This window comes from Myodes glareolus, chromosome 3 (assembly GCF_982192425.1).
Source record: "Myodes glareolus chromosome 3, mMyoGla1.1, whole genome shotgun sequence".
NCBI classification, from domain to species: domain Eukaryota; kingdom Metazoa; phylum Chordata; class Mammalia; order Rodentia; family Cricetidae; genus Myodes; species Myodes glareolus.
In genome coordinates, this window is record NC_142028.1 from 27,960,328 (window position 1) to 27,975,019 (window position 14,692).

The window sequence follows — 14,692 nt, forward strand, 5'->3', positions numbered from 1 at the left end:
CATATTCTTCATGTCCAGCTCCTTTCAAATTTCCCTACCTACTTACCTGCCAACTATTTAGAAAATGTCATCAAAGGGTTCCAGGTAAGATGGTGTACTAGAAGCTGCCTTACCATGACCCTATAAGGAGAAGAGTCAGAATAACAAAAGACAATTGTAAAAAAATGAGCTTTGGAATTGACAAAAGCATCATTAAGATACCTGATAAGGAGACAAAGATGGGCAGGGCACAGAAAGGAAGTAACTTAAAGCTTAACTAATGGCTCTTTGGGAAAGGTATGTGTCACATACACCAGACGATCTGAGTTGACCCCTGGAGACCACGTAAGAAGTGAACTGAGGCCTTAAATCCTCTGGCCTCAACATAAAAGCACTTGGGACCCTGCCACTTACTCTTTGAAGTCACCAGCACCCTGATACCAAGACCAGATAAAGGTACAACAGAAAAGAAAAATTCTACATAAGTTTTCTTGAACATTGATACAAGATCTTTTTTTGTTTGTTTGTTTTTGTTTTTCGAGACAGGGTTTCTCTGTAGCTTTGGAGCCTCATTTTAATAAAAAAAAAACTTGCAAACTTATTTGAACCACAGATGAAGATCAGTACCATGACTAAGTTGGTTTTATTCCAAGGGTGGAAGTGTTCTGATTAATTTTTTTTTAATCAGTGGGACATAAGCTATAGTTATCTGGAAAGAGTAATAGCAATTGAGAAAATGCCTCCATGAGATTGCCCCAGAGAGCCCATCTCACTGAGGACAGTGCCATCTTTGGGCAGCTAGTATCTAAGCAGTGATCTTAGTTCCTGCCTCCAGGCTCCTGTCTTCAGCTCCACCCTTGACTTCTTTCTCAAACTAACTAGAGCAGGAGCTATCCAGCATATGCAAATCAGCAGGACAGGCCAGCACAAAAATAGACTCAAGGACAGAAATCACTTGGTCGTCTCAACAAATGCAAAATAAAAGCCTCTGATGAAGTTGAGCATTCCTTCATGGGAAAGCTTAGACAATAGGAATAGAAGGAGCTACTTCAAGAGAGTAGACATGACAGCCGTGTAATGACATAAGAAATGGGGAAATCTGAAAATACTTCCTCAAAATTCAGGAATGAGACAATCATGCCTACTCTATTCTTACTCAGTGCTTGAATCTTAGCTAGAGCAATAAAACAAGAGATACAAATAGGAAAGGAAAAGCCAAATTATCCCTATTTGTATATGATGTGATCCCATATGTTAAAGACTCCGCCAGAAAACTCTTAAACCTGTAAAACACTTCCACTAAGTAAGAAGGTGAAAGTAAACATAAAAACCCCATTTATAATAACTTCAAAAACAAAGCCGAGGATTAAACCCACCAGGGAGTTGAAAGACCTTTATAGTGAAAATTTAAGGAAGAAAAGTTCTGTGGTGGTCTGAAAGAAACCAGCCCCCAAAGGGAGTGGCACTATTAGGAGGTGTGTCCTTGTTGGAGGAAGTGTGGTCTTGTTGGAGGAAGTGTGTCATTGTGGAGGCGGGCTTTGAAGTCTCATATATACTCGAGATACTGCCCAGTGTTAGTTCACTTCCTATTGCTTGCAAGATGTAGACCTCTTAGCTCCTTCTCCAGCACTGTCTGCCTGCCGCCATGTCCCACTATGATGATAATGAACGAAACAGTTGTTTCCCTTTATAAGAGTTGCTGTGGTCGTGATGTCTTCATAGCAACAGACACCCTAACTAAGACAAGTCCCAATAATATTCTTCAGATAATTAGGGGGGAATCCTGTAATCTACATGGAAGCACAGACAACCGAACAACCAAAGCAACAGAGCCAAACGAACAACATTGGAGGCGTAGGGACAAAAACAGGACTGCATTAGAGATGGATGTGGATCAATGGAAGTGAATGAGAACTCAGACACGTCATACAGCTATGGCCACTTAAGTTTTGACAGAGATGTCAAAAACAAACATTGAGAAAATGTCTCTTCAACAAGTGGTTCATGGAAAACGGAATTTCCATGAGTGGAACAATAAGACCAGATCTATATGTTTTACTGTACAACGATGAATTAAAAATGGACCAAAGACCTTCATATGAGGCCTGAAGCTCTAAAGCTGTGGGAAGAAAGCATATATAAGGCACTTCAAAATTTAAAATGATGTGTAGAGCACGGGAAGTAATTCTAAGCATTGACAAATGGAATTGCATGTAATTAATAAAACTTCTGCCCAACAAAGGAGTATCTGAAGAGACCGCAGACAGAAAAGGAGACAACTATGTCAACTATGTGTCAGCCAGGGTTAATGTCTAGGATATATGAAACATCTAATGAAAGTCCTGCACTAGGCATGAGAAACCTGTTTTTGAGTTGTTGATCTGGGAAGTTCAAGAGAGCTCCAAAACAATAGAAGCTATTGCTGATACCCTTGGTTGCCTCCCAAAGGTTGTACTTCAGACACAGAACTTGGAAGATTCAAGCTGGTCCTGATCTGAATGCCTCTTTTGTAAGGACCAGCTTTTGTAGTACCAGAAGGTGCTATGCAAGGCACCAAGGGAGAGAAGCAGAGAGCAGCCCTACCCAGCCATGATGCCTATTGAACCACAAAAAAAATGACCAACATGGCAGGATATCTCGAAAGGTGCAATAGTGGCACTCAAGTCTTGACGATAACCAACAGTTGTCTGATTGGATAGAAATCATGCCTAGTTCTGGAAACTTACCCAGCTTTCAAGTGCTAGTGAGGTCGTCGATTTTACAATAGAACCTCCTACCACCATGTACCGAGGTTTTCTCTCTCCTGCCAGCCAGCTTCCAAATAGTGACATGGAGACTTATTAATTATGAAAGCTTTGACTGGTTTCCAACTAGCTCTTATAACTTTAATGAACCCATTTCTCTTCATCTACGTGCTGCCATGTGACTCATGGTTTTTACCTTTCCTCCTGCATGTCCTGCTTCCTCTGGATCCAGCTGGCGATTCCAACTTCTTCCCTGAGTTCTCTTTCTGCCCTGAAGTCCTGCCTATACCTCCTGCCGAACTACTGGAGGTTTAGCTTTTTATTAAGCCAGTCACAATGATATATCTTTACACAGTGAAATAAAATAGCTCAAGACATCACCATTTTATCAAAACCTGCATAATTCCTATCTTTTTAAATGCTTATCCTTATACCCACAGATAATATGTAGCTCTCACCCTTCATCATGTGGCTTCTCTTTATAGCAGATAGAGACCATCACAGAAAATCTCAACTGGTTGATACAGAGAACAGCTGATTATGGGGTGCCCAGCCCTGATGGATGTGTCTAAAACACAACTCTGGCACCTAAGTCTCAGGAAACATGGAGGAAGAATATGTGGAAAAGATTGTTTGATCCAGAGGACCAGGAAGTCTGCTGTAAGATGGTGTCGTCTAGTGAGACACCTAGCACAACACCATGGCTGGCTAACCCAAGGCTCAGACGATGGCAAGACCAGTGTACATACTAACATGGAAGAAGGACATTTCAAGAGCCCCCCCCACTCCTAGACAAAGAACTATAGTCTACTAGACTGTGGAGAGAGGGAATATTTGTCTATGCTTGGGTTGAGGGCCTAATTGGTTATGTAAACTAAAGTGATCAGCCCTGAAATCCTGTACATTAATGCAATGCTGGACAGACCCAAAGGTTGTATTTTTGTATTTATACATGCACACATACACACACACACACATACACACACACACACACACACACACACATACACATACACACACATCAATAAAAGAGGCCATGGATTTGAGAGGGAGTGGGGGGATATAAGAGTGATTGAAGGGAGGAAAAGGAAGGGGGAAATGATGTAATTGTATTTTAACTAAAATAAAAATAAAAAAGTATATAAAGAACTACAGTAATTAAACTCATCCAATAATGAATATATTAAAGAACTGAACAGACAATTCTCGAAAGAAGTATGATGGCCAATGAGTATTGAAAAGTGTTTGACATTCTTAACCGTGACAAAAATGGAAATTAAACTGCTTTGATTTTGGATTTTCTGCAATCACAGAAGTCATGCCCCGTCTGTATCGCCATCCTTCGCCAGATGAAGGATCTATGGTGATAAGCAAAATATTCATCAGTATGGTTATGGGCCAAGGTCGGTTCAGGCACCCTCTCCTCTGTCCAGAGAACAATCTGGGGATCTCTCCTTAGACCTGGGATCCCATATATAATCAAGTCTCCTGTAAACCCTAAAATGACTCCCTTAGTTGAAATATATTCTTCCCTGATCCCATATTCATCCTTCCTCCCTCCCCCCCATCCCGGTCCACCGAGCTTTCCCCATTCCTCCCCTACTCCCTTCTCTCTAACCCTCTCCCCTTCCAACAACCCCCCCCCCCAATGCACCCGAGGTTACCTGGGACTCTTGTCTATTTCCTACCTCCTGACGGATAGCTAAATAATCTTCATCAGGTTCATCTTCTTATTTAGCTTCTCTAGGATCACGAATAATAGGCTCAAAGACCTTTAATTATGGTTAGAATCCACTTATGAGTGAATACATACCGTGTTCCTCTTTTTGGGTCTGGCTTACCTCACTCAGTAAAGCGTTTTCTATGTCCATCCATTTGCATGCAAAATTCAAGATGTCATTGTTTTTTTACCGCTGAGTAAAACTCTAATGTGTATATGTTCCACACCTTTTTTTAACCATTCTTCTCCAGTCTGTTTGGATACTCACCTTCCTGGACCTGGAGGGAGGGGGGAGGAACTTGAACTTCCCACAGGGCAGGAAACCCTGACTGCCCTAAGGGACGAAGAGGGAGGAGAGGGAGTGGGGGGAGTGGGAGGGTGTTGGGAAGAGGGGCGGAAATGGAAACTTTTATAATTTAATAAAATTACTTAAAAAAAAAATGCCCCGCAGAAACAAAAGCACTTACGTTTTGTCCTGTTGAATCCGGAATCCATCACTCTCTTCCGATCACAGTGTGCTATTTGGGTTCCAGCACGAAGCTGAGCACTAGAGTCTGTTCTTGTTTCTACATAACAGCACTTCTAATTCTTTATGAGTATGACTAGCCTGTGCTGTCTTGTTTTGTTTTTTTGTAAAAACCTTTTTATCAGCATATAGAAGTGTCTGTTTTTCTTATTTTACAAGAATTTTACTTTAAAAAAATTGTGGCTGTTACATTAAAAACCTTGAGTAGGTGTGGATTTTATTTTCTTTACGATCTTCAAATAAATTGAGACAATTAACTAATTATTTCATTATTAAATCTAAAGTCATCTTGAGGTTTTAGATATAACATTGAATTGAGTTCCAATAAGCAGCAAATATTGCTAATAATCCAGGTTTATCAAAGACTTGGAATCTTAAGGTTTTACTCAAATTGTGTAGGTAGGTAAATTAGTGGTTTATATTTTTTTTCCTTTTTTAATTGATATTTATTGAGCTCTATGTTTTTCTCTGCTCCCCTCCCTGGCTTTCCCCTACCCCCTTCAGTCCTCCCCCAAGGTCCCCATGCTCTCAATTTACTCAGGAGATCTTGTCTTTTTCTACTTTCTACTTCCCATGTAGATTAGATCTATGTAAGTCTTTCTTAATGTCCGCATTGTTGTCTAAGTTCTCTGGGATTGTGGTTTGTAGGTTGGCTTTCTTTGCTTTATGTTTAAAAACCACCTATGAGTGAGTACATGTGATAATCGTCTTTCTGTGTCTGGGTTACCTCATTCAAAATAATATTTTCTAGCTCCATCCATTTTTCTGCAAAATTCAAGCTGCCGTTATTTTTTCTGCTGTGTAGTACTCCATTGTGTAAATGTACCACATTTTCCTTATCCATTCTTCGGTCGAGGGGCATCTCAGAGTTGTTTTGATTTGCATTTCTCTGATGACTAAGGATGTTGAACATTTCCTTAAGTGTCTTTCAGCCATTTTAGATTCCTCTGTTGAGAATTCTCTGTTTAGGTCTGTACTCCATTTTTTAAAAATTGGATTATGTGATCTTTTGGTGTTCAATTTCTTGAGTTCTTTGTATATTTTGGAGATCAGACCTCTGACTGATGTGGGGTTAGTGAAGATCTTTTCCCGTTCTGTAGGCTGTCATTTTGTCTTGTTGACCGTGTCCTTTGCTTTTCAGTTTCAGGAGGTCCCATTTATTAATTGTTTCTCTCAGTGTCTGTGCTGCTGGGATTCTATTTAGGAAGTGTTTCCCTGTGCCAATTGCGTTCAAGTGTACTTCCCACTTTCTCTTCTATAAGGTTCAATGTGGCTGGTTTTATGTTGAGGTCTTTGATCCATTTGGACTTGAGTTTTGTGCATGGTGATAGATGGGTCTATTTTCATTCTTCTACATGTTGATACCCAGTTATGCCAGCACCACTTGTTAAATATGTTTTCTTTTTTCCATTTGATATTTTTTGCTTCTTTATCAAAGATCTGGTGTTCGAAGATGTGTGGATTGATATCTGGGTCTTCTATTCAATTCCATTGGTCCTCCTGTCTGTTCTCATACCAATACCAGGCTGTTTTCAGTACTGTAGCTCTGTAGTAGAGTTTGAAGTCAGGGATTGTGGTGCCTCCGGAAGATCTTTTATTGTACAGGTTTGTTTTGGCTATCTTGGGTTTTTTGCTTTTCCAAATGAAGTTGAGTACCATTCTTTTGAGGTCTGTGAAGAATTTTGCTGGGATTTTGATGGGCATTGCGTTGAATCTGTAGATTGCTTTTGGTAAGAGTGGTTTATATTTGTATCGATGATTAAAGTTAAGGAAACATGTTAGGATGACATGATTTGAATTTAAAATTTCAATTATTTAGATATATATGTACATCTATATGTTGTTGGCACATACACACATGTATGGCAAAATTAATACTTTAGATCTAACATTTAGTTACTCTATTTTATCATTATAACTTCTATTTTTGATTTTAAGATCTGAAGACAAAGGTTTTAAGATAAGCTATCTACTTGTAGTAATGTATTTGAAAGGGATTTTGATTTAGAACTTTATGTATTTATCATTTCTCTTCAGATTTTTTATGATTAATAACCATTAGGTAAATGGATACTTTTTTTGTCCTGCCCGGTTCCAAGGCCCTTTTAAAATAATCACTCAGAGGCTAAATATTAAGCACAAATTATTTGGTCTATTAACTCAGGCTTATTATTAGCTAGCTCTTACAACTAAATTAATCCATGTCTATAAGTCTGTATTTTGCCATGAGGCCTGTGGCTTGTTATCTCACATCTTGCTTCCCTGATGGCTGCTGGCATCTCCCTGTATCTCTGCTTGGATTTCCTGCCTGACTCTATTCTGCCTGGCTATTGGCGAAATCAGCTTATTAATTAATAGTAATAAAATAAATTCACAGCATAGAGAAGGACATCCCACATCACCACTAGCCTGTTGTGCATTTGTATTTGTTATCTTTTTTCTTAATGGTACAGAAGAGTCCCTGAGATCATGAAAGACACCAAAGCAAAATTTCCTTAATTCTTTCCTAAATTCCCTTCTAAAGCAGATGAAGTGGGTTTTTTGTTTGTTGGAGACAGGGTTTGAACTAGCTCTTGTAGACCAGGCTGGCCTCGAACTCACAGGGATTCACTTGTCTCTGCCTCCCGAGTGCTGGAATTAAAGGCGTGCACCACCAATGTCCGTCCGATGAAGTGTTTTATAATATATAAGGATGTTTAGTTTAAAGATACATGTATCTGTGGTGATGTATGTTGTTTGTGGTGTGTGTATGTGTGTGTGCTTGTGTGAACCTTGGGGTGTTGGTCGTTGTCCTTCTGCCTTGTCTGAGGCAAGTTTCTGCTGCTGGTCATATGAGCTTTTTTGGAGATGCTTCCATTTCTTTATAGACTCCAGGGCATGCTGGGATTATCCTCACTTTAATACTGAGTTAGGCTTTATGTGGGCTCCCAGGGCATGCTGGGATTATCATCCCCTTTACACTGAGTTAGGCTTTATGTGGGGCCGGGGGACTTGGTCTCAGGTTATTGGATGTGTGCAGTAAGTACTTTTACATACTAAGCCATCTCTTTTCCCCAAAGACGTTTGTAGTTAATAACATTGACTCAATATATACTCATTCGTGTGTATTTCTTTCTCATCAGTGTAGTATTTGCTTTAAACCAAAGAATACATACTTCAAAGTAACCCAGTGTTTCACCTGAAATTTTCTCTTCTTATCAGAAAAGAATAATTTTAAGATTTAGTGTTAAGAGGATGTTAGGCTTAGTTTATTTGGGCAAATTGGGATGGTGACAATTAAGGTGGCACTTTCTATCCTAGAGGCTATATAACCCAGGGACCTAGGGTAGAATCAAACAGGACTGGGGGAAAATGTCTGTGTAATGATGCCTAACAATATTCTGCTATACTCATAGATTGGTGTGTAGTCCAATTCTCATCAGAGAGGCTTCATCCAGCAACTGGTGGAAACAGATGCAGATATCCACATTCAAACATTAGGCAGAGCTCAGAGCCCTGCAGAAGAGTGGGGGAAGGATTGTAGGAGCCAGGAGGGTCAAGGACAACACAAGAAAACCCACAGAATCAAATAACCTGGCCTCGTAGGAGCTCACAGAGACTGAAATGACAACCAGGGAGCCTGCATAGGATTGACCTGGGCCCTCTGTATATATGTGACAGTTGTGTGGCTTGGTCTTCTTGTAGGACTCCTAACAATGGAAACAGAGGCTGTCTCTGACCCTTTTGCGGGCTTTTGGGACCCTACTTCTCATACTGGGTTCTTTTGCCCAACCTTAATATGCCTTAATGTTAGCATTACTGCAACTTGATATGACATTCTTGTTGATACCCATGGGAAGCCTGACCTTTTCTGAAGAGAAACAGAGGAGGAGTGGATGGAAGGAGTCAGAGGGGGTTGTGGGAGCAGGGAGGGACTGGAAAGAGAGGAGGGAGGGGAAACTGGTGGGGATGTTAAAAAAGAAAAAGATGGCACTTTCATTTTCCAAACTAGGAACATTGCTCTTGAAGGGCTAGGACACTCAGAGTTTGATTTGAAATTTAAATTTCATTGAGAACATACTAATTTTTTTCTCTCCACATAAAGCACCCCAATACTTGGTGGCTTAAGCCATGACTGATTGACACCTACGCTCATGATTTTGTGTGTTGGCAATCCAGATGGTTCTTCTATTGCTCTTACCTGGGAATGATTGTGTGGTTGCCCGTAGGTGCTGGTGGTTGTAAGATGGTCTCAGTAGCATGTCTGGCTACCAGCCAGGTTGCCTTGGCTCTCCTCCAGGTGGCTCACATCTTATGGCATCTTGATCTCAGAGTGCGAAGACGGGAAGGAGTGGGACTGTGAAACTTCCTGAGACTCAATCTCTGAATCTCCCAGCATTACTTCTGCCATCATTGATTTAACAAAGCAAAATTTTATTTTATTCTTTAAAAATTATTCTAGGTGCTGTGGGACAATGGTCTGTACCCTGTCAATTATATTTTAAATAAACACTGATTGGCCAGTAGCCAGGCAGGAAGTATAGGTGGGGTGACCAGGCGGGAAGTAGAGGCGGGACAATGAGAACAGGAGACTTCTGGGAAGAGGACACAGTCCACAGTTATGACCCAGCCACAGAGGAAGCAAGATGTGACTGCCTTGCCAAAAAAAGGTACCAAACCACATGGATAGGGCTAATATAAGTTGTAAGAACTAGTTAATAAGAAGAGCCTGAGATATTGGGCCAATCAGTTTATAATTGATGTAGACCTCTGTGTGATTCTTTGGAACTGAATGGCTGAGGCATACACCCATGTTCCCAAATATTGTCTATAAATGTTTCTTTACATTTAAAGGGGATATGCTATAGAGATTTGCTTTGGTATGGATCTTGGTTTATTGATACAAATTTAAGGTCAATTTTGTTATATATATATTTCTGCTATTTATTAAGCATTGTGTTTGTGCAGTTCATTTAAAAATATAATACACAATCAAGAAATATAAGTTAATAGATAATCATCTATAAGAAATATAAGTTAATAGATAATCATCTATAATAGTCAAGCTTATAGTCCTGTTAGTTAGATTTTCTAGGTGTACAAAGATATATTTCAGTTAGATAGGTATTCTTCAAATCTTTCAGAGACCTTCAGAATATGGTTTAAATGTTTAAAAACTTAAGACTTTTCATGACAATGAGACACATCTGCTCCTGGCAGCACCAATTACTTCGAGAGGAAGGTGGGCATCGAAGAGGCTCTTTAGCCATTTGGGCAAGAAGCTGCTCTTGCCTGAATTGCTGAACTGACATGGAGGATACACAGAGAAATGACTGCTGAACTTGCCTAAAGGTGAGATGATCCCTTGGGGTTCCTGCTTCATGAAAGAGTCTGCTAGACATTCTGCAGTATACAGAAGAAAGTGACTGGCAAACTGCCAATATAAGCACACCTATTTTTAAAATTTCCTGCTTCATGGAGAAGTCTGCTGGATACTATGGGCCTGTAGGCTGAAGATGGATGCCTCAACGATACAGAAAAACTTTGGGTGACTGTTTAAGCAGTGAGATGTTTCTGTCAATTCTAGAGTTTTGGAAGTTGCTTACAATGTACTCTTCTGTTTACTTAGGTAATATTATATCCTTCTGGAGTCTTTGATGGAGTCAAAGAATTTATAGTTATAGTTTTCCTTAGTTATGATAAAAGATAAAGTAGGCATAAACATTGTAACTGTAATTCTTGTTTGATATGTTTTGTTATATGTAATCTTACTATGTTAAAGTTAAAACCTTCCTTTTTATTTAAACAGAAAATGGGAGGTGATGTGGTAGTCCCTTCTGTGTTCTGTGATTACCATTAATGAATAAAGAAGCTTCTTTGGACCTATAGCAAGACAGAACTTAGGTAGGCAGGAAAAGCTAGGCTGTATGCTGGGAGGAAGAAGGGCGGAGTTGGAGAGATGCCATGGAGCTGCCAGAGTCAGATATACCAAATCTTTGCTGGTAAGCCACTGCCATGTGACAATATACAGATGAATAGAAATGGGTTAAATTAATATAAGAGTTATCCAAAAAGAAGCTAGAGCTAATGGGCCAAGCAGTGTTTTAAATAATATAGTTTCTGTGTGATTATTTTGGTTCTAGGCCACCAGGAACAAAATAAGCACCCTTCTTCAACATCTAGGGGCTGGAGAGATGGTTCAGAGGTTGAGTGCTTACTGGGCTGGACATGGTGCTGCATACCTTTAATCCCAGCACCTGGGAGGCAAGGCAGGTGCATTTCTGTGAGTTCAAGGTAAAACTGGTCTACATAGTGAGTTCCAAGCCAGCCAAGGTAACATAGTGAGACCTTGTTTCAAAAAACAAAAAAATGCCCTAGCATGATTCCATCTTGTGTGTCTGTTCTGAGGAGAAGTAGGCAGTTCCCTCTGTCCGACTTCTGTCACACCGAAGTGCACGCTTCCACTTCATGGAAGACTCGATGGACATGGACATGAACCCTTTTAGGCCTCAGAGCTACCTTTTCGGTTGTGCACTAAAAGCTGACAAGGATCACCATTTTACGGTGGCTAACGATGAGAATGAGCACCAGTCAACACTAAGAATGGTTAGTTTAGGGATGGGGACTGAAGGGAAATTACACATTGTAGAGGCAGAAATAATGAACTATGAAGGCAGTCCAATTAGAGTAACCCTGGCAACTTTGAAAATGTCTGTGCAATTTCTTTTGGGAACTTTGAAATGACACGAGCTGTGTCTTCAGGTTGAAGTGTGGTCCAGGGCCTGTGCACATTAGTGGGCTGCACATGGTGACTGTAGAGGAAGATGCAGAGTCAGAAGATAAAAATGAGGAGGATGTGAAAGTCTTAAGGATGTCTGGAAAGTGATCTGCTTCTGGAGATGGTAGCAAGGTTCCAAAGAAACAATTAAGACTTGACAAAGAGGAAGATGATAAGGATGATAACGAGGAAGAAGAAGATGATTTTGATGAGGAGGAAACTGAAGAAAAAGTTCCAGTGAAGAAATCTGTTTGAGATATCCTGGCCAAAAATGCACACACAGGAAAAAAAAAACATCAAATTGAAAAGGAAAAGACTTAAAACCATCAACACTAAGATCAAAGGGTCAAGAATCCTTCAAAAAAAAAAACCAAACAGAAAAAAAACTTCTAAAACACCAAAAGGACCTAGTTCTGTAGAAGATATTAGGGCAAAAATTCAAACAACTATAGAGAAAGCGCATTAAACAGTCCTGGACACTACTGGCAAATTAAGCCCAAAGATGGGAAAAAACAAAAGGAGAAATAGATATAGTCCATACTGAGTACCATCACCAATCCACACCACAGTCCTCTAGTTTCAGCTCAGTCCCCTTTCCTGATTGGCCGTCCACTCCCCTCCTCCACTGCCCCTTGCAGGCTGGAAGCAATCTCTTGTTTCCCTAAAGCATTTTTCTTTCACTCCTGTGATGCAGAGAACTCTGCTGCTTTCTACACTGGTGCATATGCCTCATCTCTGACTGTGTTTTAATCCCTTTGTATTCTTAGCTACTCAATAAAGTTTTGAATGAACAAAAAAATAAATCAACCAACCAAACAAAACAGTGTAAAAAAAGAGTGCTAACTGCTCTTGCAGAAGACCCGGATTTAGTTATGAGCACCCACAGAGTTCCAGAGGGTCTGATGCCCTCTTCTGACCTCCACAGGTACCAGGCATGAGCATGGTGTACATGTAAATATTCAGGCAAAAGTAATTTAAAATAAGCAAATATTAAATAAATGAGTTTAAGATTATTCCATTCAGGCTCCCGAGGGCCGGCCCCAGTCGAGGTGGCATGAACCGCGGCCACCCTCACGGGGTGAGCAACGGCTGCCTGGGCACCATGGAGGTGAAGAGCAAGTTTGGAGCCGAGTTTCGTCGCTTTTCGCTGGAAAGATCCAAACCTGGAAAGTCTGAGGAGTTTTATGGGCTGCTGCAGTATGTTCACAAGATCCCCAATGTCGCCGTGCTGGTGGGCTACGCGGACATCCACGGGGACCTGCTGCCCATAAACAACGATGACAACTACCACAAGGCCGTTTCCACCACCAACCCACTGCTCAGGATTTTTATACAGAAGAAGGAAGAAGCTGACTACAGTGCCTTTGGTACGGACACCCTGATCCGGAAGAAGAACGTACTGAGCAACGTGCTACGTCCTCACAACCATAGGAAGAAGCCCCACATCGTCATCAGCGTGCCTCAGGACTTCCGGCCGGTGTCGTCCATCATAGATGTGGACATCCTCCCGAAGACCCACCGGAGGGTCCGGCTAGAAGCCCCTGGGTTTCTACATCCGTGACGGCTCCAGTGTCCGGGTGACACCGCATGGCTTAGAGAAAGTCCCCGGGATCTTCATATCCAGGCTCGTCCCCGGGGGTCTGGCCCAGAGCACAGGACTGCTCACTGTCAATGATGAAGTTTTAGAAGTAAACGGTATAGAGGTGTCCGGGAAGAGCCTGGACCAGGTGACCGACATGATGATAGCCAACAGCCACAACCTCATCATCACTGTGCGGCCAGCCAACCAGAGGAACAACGTGGTGAGGAACAGTCGGACTTCTGGCAGCTCCAGCCAGTCTACCGACAACAGCCTGCTGGGCTACCCGCAGCAGGTGGAAGCCAGCTTTGAGCCAGAGGACCAGGATAGCGATGAGGACGACATCATCATCGAAGACAGTGGCGAGCCACAGCAGATCCCGAAGGCTGCCCCTGATGCCCAGAGCCTGGAGTCCCTGACCCAGATCGAGCTCAGCTTTGAGTCAGGGCAGAACGGGTTCTCCCCGACACAGGACCCGGTGCCTGTGCCCAGCAGCCTGGACACAAAGTTTGAACCCTGGGCTCCAGACCAGAGACTTTTAGAGGAAGACGGCACGATCATAACATTGTGAAGCCACGCGTGTTTTCCAGGTGCTACAGATGTGGCACGAGATTGGCACTGTGGGCCTCAGTGTTCCGTGGGCAAGCCTAAGGCGTGGCTGGGATGGGTGGCTGCTGGCGGACTGATGATGCATGTGAGAGGCCTGGCTGCAGGGGCCGTGCTGCTCTCTGCAACGCTGGATGCTGCTCCCGCCTGCAGCCCTGCTGCAGTGCCCTGTTCCACCTGCCCCTCAGAGCCGTTCGTTTGTCCTCTGTGATGTCTGATGTCTCCTTGGTCCACTGGGAACCTCAGTTCTTGGATTCCCAGTGAACTGAATCCTTGATGTATTCTGACCCTAAAAAAGGTTCCTCTGTTGATTGTGACATTGTTTTTTCAAGTGCAGTTTCCGTTCTGTTTTCCTAAGACTTTAGCTGGCCATGTTTAGGGGTGCTTCCCACCAGCCAGCCCTGGAACACACCCTGTTGTCTCCACCCTGTAGCGTCAGAGTTGCAGGGTGCCTTTGTCCTACTGACTGCCCTTTAACCTCTTGACCACCAGTGGACCCCTAGTCCATTGGAGATTGTTCTCGCGCACGTGTGTGTGTGTGTGTGTGTGTGTGTGTGTGTGTGTGTGTGTGTGTTGTGCAGTTAGTGTGCTCCATACTCTTCCAGTGTACCAGGCAGTGTGGATCATGTTGGATAAAAGGACCCCAAGTTAAAAGACTTAACACACAGGACAAGCGTGCACTTTTTATGCAAAAGATGGAGTTTTTCTTCCTGGGGATTCTAGGGCGCTGCCTGCACCTCGGGAAGCCTGTGTCATGTTCACCACCCGAAGGGGTGTTAAT

At 42.1% G+C, this 14,692-nt stretch overlaps 2 pseudogenes; both read left to right on the plus strand.

The window, feature by feature from the left end:
* The first annotated feature begins 11,327 nt into the window (after positions 1 to 11,327).
* LOC125407003 (nucleophosmin pseudogene) lies at positions 11,328 to 12,192 on the plus strand (annotated as a pseudogene).
* A 588-nt stretch (positions 12,193 to 12,780) lies between these two features.
* Positions 12,781 to 13,975, plus strand: LOC148122618 (partitioning defective 6 homolog beta pseudogene; annotated as a pseudogene).
* Positions 13,976 to 14,692: the final 717 nt, after the last annotated feature.